Source organism: Eptesicus fuscus, chromosome 21 (assembly GCF_027574615.1).
Source record: "Eptesicus fuscus isolate TK198812 chromosome 21, DD_ASM_mEF_20220401, whole genome shotgun sequence".
Lineage (NCBI taxonomy): Eukaryota > Metazoa > Chordata > Mammalia > Chiroptera > Vespertilionidae > Eptesicus > Eptesicus fuscus.
This window is the reverse complement of record NC_072493.1, coordinates 4,845,913-4,852,355: the sequence shown is the minus strand read 5'-3', so window position 1 is coordinate 4,852,355 and position 6,443 is coordinate 4,845,913.

The following is a 6,443-nucleotide window of genomic DNA, read 5'->3' as shown; positions in this document are numbered from 1 at the left end:
GTGTGTGTGTGTGTGTGTGTGTGTGTGTGTCCTCACAAATGTGTGCACCCGGGGACCCACACTGGACGCTGGCCTGGGTTTGGGTGCGCGGGGCCAGGTCCAGGCGCCCTCCACAGAGGAGTGCGCACGGCGGTGGCTGAACTCCCCGGGGGACCGCGTCCCGCCAGCACCGCGCAGACAATGAACTCCTGGCGGAGGCTCCCGGCCCCGCTGGCCTCGGTGGGAGAGGCAGGAAGTGTGGGGGCCCGAGCCGGGTGCGCGGCGTGGCCAGGGGACACCCGGCGGCCGGGCCGCGTGCAAGCAACGCCCGCCGCCCTGGGCGTCCTGGGCGACCAGGCGGGGGCCGATGAAAGGCGCCGGAGCCCGGGGGCCGGAGAGAGAGGCCTCGGAGCTGCCGGCCTCCGGGGCGTCCCGCCTCCCCGCCGGCCCACCCGCCACCTCCGAGATTCGCAATCCCCGCCAAGTCGGGCCCGCACCCCTTGATTGGCCACGCGGGCCCGGGGCCGGCACGCAGGCAGCAGCGGGGGCCCCTCCGCGGCGCCCCAGGCCCGGGTCCACCCCGGGCGGCGGCGCCGGGATGGTGAGGGTCGGTTGGCCGGAGAGGGTCGGCCGGGCCGAGAGGGTGACCACAGCGCGCCCCTTCCGCCGCCGCCACCGCCGCCTCCGCCTCCCGCTCCCGGCTTCCTCCTCCCCCTCCTCCGCCTCCGCCTCCTCCTCCGCCGCCGCCTCCTCCTCCTCCTCCCCGCTCGCTCGCGCGGTCCCCGGCCGCCCGCCCGCCCGCCTGCTCGCTCGCCGGTCCCTCCTCCCTCACGCCCTCCCTCTCTCCGCGCTCGCTCGCGCCTCGCAGGGCCTCGCTCGCTCACCTTTCACCGAGCGCGGCTTCGCCTGCTTCCGCCTGGACATGTCCGGGGCTCCCGGCGCTCCGTCGCCCTTCGCCGCCGGCTCCCCCTGCCGCCCCCCGCCGCTGCGGGCAGCCCTGCTCCCCCTTCTCCTCCGCCTGCCTCTCGGAAACTTTTTTTTTTGCAGCCGGGTCGGCGGCTGCGGGGAGCAGATCGCAGGTCCGGGGCGGCCTCCCTGGGGGCGGGGGGGAGGCCGGGGGGTGCGCCTGGGCCCTGCCTGTTGCAATGCGGCAGCCGGGGGCTCGCGGTCCCAGTGGCGGTCCCAGCGGCGGTCCCAGCGGCGCGGGGAGTCCGGAGGCCACTCGGCTGAGCCGAGTTATGCAAAAAAAAAAAAAAAAAAAGCCGCCCCCCTCCTCCTCCCCACCCCCCGCCGGCCCCCGGCCCCTGCGGCCCCCTCCCTCCCCCACCCACCGCCACCCTCGCCCTCCTCCTCCTTCTCCGCCCCTCGCCGGATTTTTGTGCAAAGTTTGCAGGCGTCCGGCCACGCAGCCCGGTGCGGAGCTCACAATGAGCCCATGTGAGGAGGGGGGACGGGGCTGGAGTCGAAGGGTCTGGGGGGAGGAGGCCGGAGGCGGTCGGGAGCACGGAAGCTCAGCACCCCCCCGGGGGGGTAAAGCCTTCGAATTATTCCCGGCCTCACACAAAAAAATATAATAAATATTAGCGGCTAAAAAATGCCCGAACGCCTGGTTCGAAGAGTATGATGGATTGGGGGGGGGGGTCCCTCAACTCAGCCCACTTGGGGGCTCGAAGCGGCCGCAGTGGCCCAGAAGCCGCAGCTCGGGGGGCCCTGGCTCACGCCCCCTTCTCTGGCTCTAAGCTCCGTCCGGCGCTGGCCCCCCGGAGGAGGAAGGGGCGCGCGGGGGGCGCTCAAGCGGTGGCGGGCAGGCGCACCCGTGCCCCGGGCATCGCTCAGCCCGTGCGCCCGGCCGCCGCTGCCTGCCCTCGGGCTGCGGTGTTCAGCGCGCGGTGCGCAGCCGATCCCCAGGCCGGTGCCAAGTCGCCGGCCCGCTAGCTGCCTCCATGGGCCAGGGGCTCGGAGAAGGGGGCGGCGGCGGCCGCGGTGGCGGTGGCGGCGGCGGAGGAGGAGGACGAGCAGGCGGCGGCTGGGCTCCCGTCCTCCCGGGCAGCGGCGGTGGCGGCGGCTGCGCCCCGGCTCCTCCGCGCTCCAGCCGGCGCCGGCCCGCCCGCCAGCCTCCCTCGCGCTCCTGTCTTCTTTGTGGTCGCTGGCTCTCCTCCTCCCGATCCGGCTGCTGGGGCTGCACTGCAGAGACACATAATAAAGCCAGGCTTGGCTGGAAATGTAGCCGGGTCCCAGCAGGAGGATGTGAGGAGCGGAGTCCCGGCGGGGGAGCGCTCTGATCCCGTGGGGCGCCCCGCACTGCTCCGGCTCGGATCAGACGGAGAGAGGGCCAACAGCACCGAGCGATGGACAGCGCTGGAAATACAGCTCGGCCGCCCGCAAAACCCGGACCGCGGCGGCGGCGGCAGCCGGCACGGCGCGGGCGCGGACCCCGCACCGGCGCGCGGGGCGCCGACTCGGGCCCTGGCGGAAGGGGGGCGGGAAGAGGAAACTGACACGGGGCCCACGCGTGCTGTCACTCGTCCAGATGCAGCCGCATCGCAAACTGCAAAAAGCGAGGGGACTGAGGGGGTGGGAAACTGGGGTGAATTGCCCCAGATTGCCACCTCCGCAAATTATGTCCCACGGACAAGTGATTCGTGGACCTGGCTGTTCACTCTCGGGTTTTGCCCACGGGTCCGTGTGTGAAGACCTTCGGGGCCCCACATCCACAGACTCCTAAGCCTTCTGGGCTAACTCCGTGCCCCCCAAACCCGCATTTGTAGGGTCCCCGCGCACTTCTTAGCTAAGACTATAAAGGACCCGCTTAGCTCCAAAATATAGCTGTAGCCCTGCCTCCGCCCCCCGCCTGCAGAGGAAGAAAGAAACTGCCCCTACTTCCCACCAAGTTTTGCCCCGGCCACCAGGGGGCGCCTCGCGTCCCTGCAGCTCTAGACCAGTTGCTGTTTCCACGTGGGACCGGCCCCGGGAGGGCGCGGACTTCGGTAAAGTCGACCCCTAGAAGCTCCCCTAAACCGGTCCTCTGCAGCCTCCCCTCCCCCATCGGCGGCGGGCGGCCAGGCCAGGGTGGGGGGTTGGCCCCCGACGTCCACCCGCTCCCGGGCGAGTGGCGCCACCTGGGTCGGCTGGTCCCGGAGCTGGGAGAGCCGCGCGGGTGCGGGCGCGGCGCTGGGGGTTATCCATCTCGCGGATCGATAAGTCGCCCCTGGGAGCGGGCGGGCTGCGTCCCCTTGGAGACTAGTTACCCAGGGCAACCTTTCACGGCGAAGCCCGCCGCCCGCCGAGAGCCGCGCCGGGGCGACCGGGCAGCGGCGCCCGCCTCAAGCAGGGCGCCTGAGTCCCGCCGGCCCCCGCCCCCGCCCCGCGGTCCCACCCGACCCTGCTCCCCTCTCCGGGCCGGCGGGCGCCGACCGGGGGCTGAGCTGGCTGCTGGGGTAGGTGCCGCCCTGACCCCTGTGGCGAGGGAGCGAGGGCCCGCGGGGGCGGGGAGGACACTCTAGCGCTCGGAGGTAGAGTCGGGGTGACCCGCGAAACGCGACGCCGAGCGGGACACCTTGACACCGGGAGACCGAGAGCGAGGAGGGTCCCCCAGAGGGACCAGGCCGGAGATGTCCCCTAGCTGGGGTCCAGCCCCCCTCCCCAAGTTACACCCCCCCCCCCCGGGTCATCGCCCTCCCCAGCTCTCGCGTCTGAGCGTGTCCCGCACCTGGGCCTCCCCGGAGGCTGGCTGGACGTGGGAGCCGCCTCCCGCAGCTCCCGGATGGCGGGGTTGGGCTGAGAGGGGGTGCCAAGGGCCACGGCGAGGGCAGAGGCCGCCAGGCGCCTGGGAAGGATCCAGGAAGGAGGGGCCGAATCAGCAGCTCCCCCACCCCCGGCGGCGCCTGGGATCGGGGCCCACGGAGAGAGGCTGACAGGCGGCAGATGGCACACGCTGGGGGCGGGAGGGGGGCGATTGGCCTGGCTCCGGGGTGCCCTCGCCATGGGCTGCCTCTCCTTGGAGGAGGGGGCGGAGAACAGCCCCCCGCTGACCCGCGCAGGCTCCCCAGGGGGCTGGAGACTTCCGATCCTGCCCAGCCCAGCCGGGAGCCTGGAGAGGGGGTCGGACAAAAGGAGCTCAGTGGGGAAGGGGTGTGCTGGAGGAAAGGGGGGGCGGGTCACAGGCAGGGAGACCCGCAGCGCTGCCCTTTTCCACCCACGGGGAACTCTGAAAGACCCAGAGGCCAGAGGTGGGGTAACAGGATGGGGCGGGGGACAGCCTCCCGGACCCAACCCAGGAAGGCTGAGGGACTTGGAGGAGAGCAGGAGTTTTTGGACCCCTTGGGGGTGCAGTCCCACGTGTTGGCTCTCCCACCCCCCACCCCCCAGGACCTGGCTGCTGTCTCCCAGCTCAGGGGGTGCAGCTCCCCCCAGCTTTCTCTGAAGCTTGTTTCATTTTTAACTTCTTCCAGAAAAAAAAAAAAATGCTAGTTTAAGAAAAATTCCAGAGCAGCAAAAAGCCTGTAGCTCCTACTTGAAAGGGTCTGGGGGGGGGGGGGGGCACTGGCTGAGGGCAGGCTCCCTGCCCTGCCCTGCCCCCCACCACCACCACCACCCCCCAGCCTTGATTCTCACCGGCCTGCTGACCAGGGACCAGATAAAGGTCATTCTTCAGGTGGCATCTGATACCCCAGGTGCCTGCTTCCAGCCGGGCTCCGGGGGTCTGGAGGGTCTCCCCTGTGAGAAGGCCCCATGGCCCCTTCATCAGCTGCCCAACCCGCCCTCCCCCCCCCCCCCCCGGAGTGGCTGAAAGACCCTTTGTCAACTGTGAGAAGCCAAGCCGCCAGCATGAGCACAAGAGAGATGACAAGTGGATGTTGTCAAAAGCAAACAAGTCCATGCTCACAGGAACAGCGTCTTCCAAGTCCTACCCTCTCTGGAGGGGCCCCTCCGGCCAGGCACCGCCTGGCCCCACCCAGGTCTGCTGGGTCCTGAGGATGCAGCCGGGACCCATTTCCCTAAAGAAGCAGGTGTCACCCCCAGCAGGAGGGGCCGTGGGCGACAAAAACCAGGCAGGCCCATAAAGTAAAATAAAATAGGTTCCTTTGGCAACCTTGAAACTGGTATCCCCAGGTTCGGCCAAAGGGTGCTTGGCCACACGTGACCAAATGCCCACCTTCTCCCCATCCACACACGCCACGCACACATGCACATACACCCTTTCAGTGGCGCTCCAATAGGAACCACCTAAACGCGTGGCTTCTGTTGGCCGTTGTGTTACTTGAAAGTCACGCGCTCGCTCCCAGGGAAAACTTGCCTCGGACTACAAAGGAGCCGCAGTCCTGGGAGGGAAGATGCGCCCCCCACGACTTCCCCCCAGGAAAGCAATCCATGCCTCTATTCATTTGTTTATTCAACATGTAGGATTGATTGTGGGCCTACTGTGTGCCAGAACGAGGACCCCGGGCCCTGCCTGCAGGGCTGGTTCTCTTGCAGGGAGGCTGACTTGTCATCAATGGCCCCATAAATAATTATTTAATCACAGTTTTAAACAATCCTGAGAAGGAAAAGTACAGCGTAAACAGGCCAAGCCACAGAGGGTCTCGGGGGTGGTCTGGCTGAGAGCCTGGAGGAGGCGGAAGGAGGCGGGGCTCCTGGCAGAGAGAACGTGTGTGTAAAGGGCCTGAGGTAGAAAGGGCGGGGTGATTGGGGGGGGAGGGTGTTGTCACAGCTCGAAGCCAAGGGCCCAGCGGCGATCACAGCCTGGCGCACAGACCAGCACAGACCAGCCTGGTCCGTCTTCCACTCCAGCTCCCTTCCTGGCCTTGCTGCAGAAAGCCTCGAGCAAGGGGACTCTGTGCCTCCATTTTCTCATCCGCAAAATGGGGTGCAGAGAGCCTGATCTCCGGGGCCGTCCGGAGGGTTTCATGTTAGTCCCTGCGCCCTACCGGGCCCAGACAAAGACCAGGAACCTGAGGGCCGTCGGGCCTTCACTTCCTGCTCTCCCTGTCTCTCACCTTCACCACCCGTCAAGGTCAACCACAGCTCTGGGGAGAGATGCCCCTATCACAGCTGCACGTTCCCTCCTGGCCCCTCAAGCCGCTCCTTCAGACAGACACGCCCTGCGCTCTAGGCGCTTTCTCGCAGCCTTAGGTCTATCCGGAAGGCTCTGTGCGGAGTGGACTTGAGTTATAATCCGCCTATTCTTGGAGGCCAGGTTTCCTCGGGCACTTGTGTCCTGGGTACGAAGGAAGCAATGGCTGTGGCCTCCGGGTGACCCTGGGGGAAGATGGCCTGGCACCTTGATGATGAACCAGCAGCCCCCACCCACCGTCTGGACCCTCCAGGCCCCCTCGCCAATTTTTGCGATGCTGAGGGTTCCTCTCCGGGGGCTGGGGCTGGGGCTGGATGCTCCAGAAGCTGCAGACCAGGTCAGACGAGATAGAAGTGAGTCCCTCCCTTTTACATCTCAGCCTAGGGCTCCA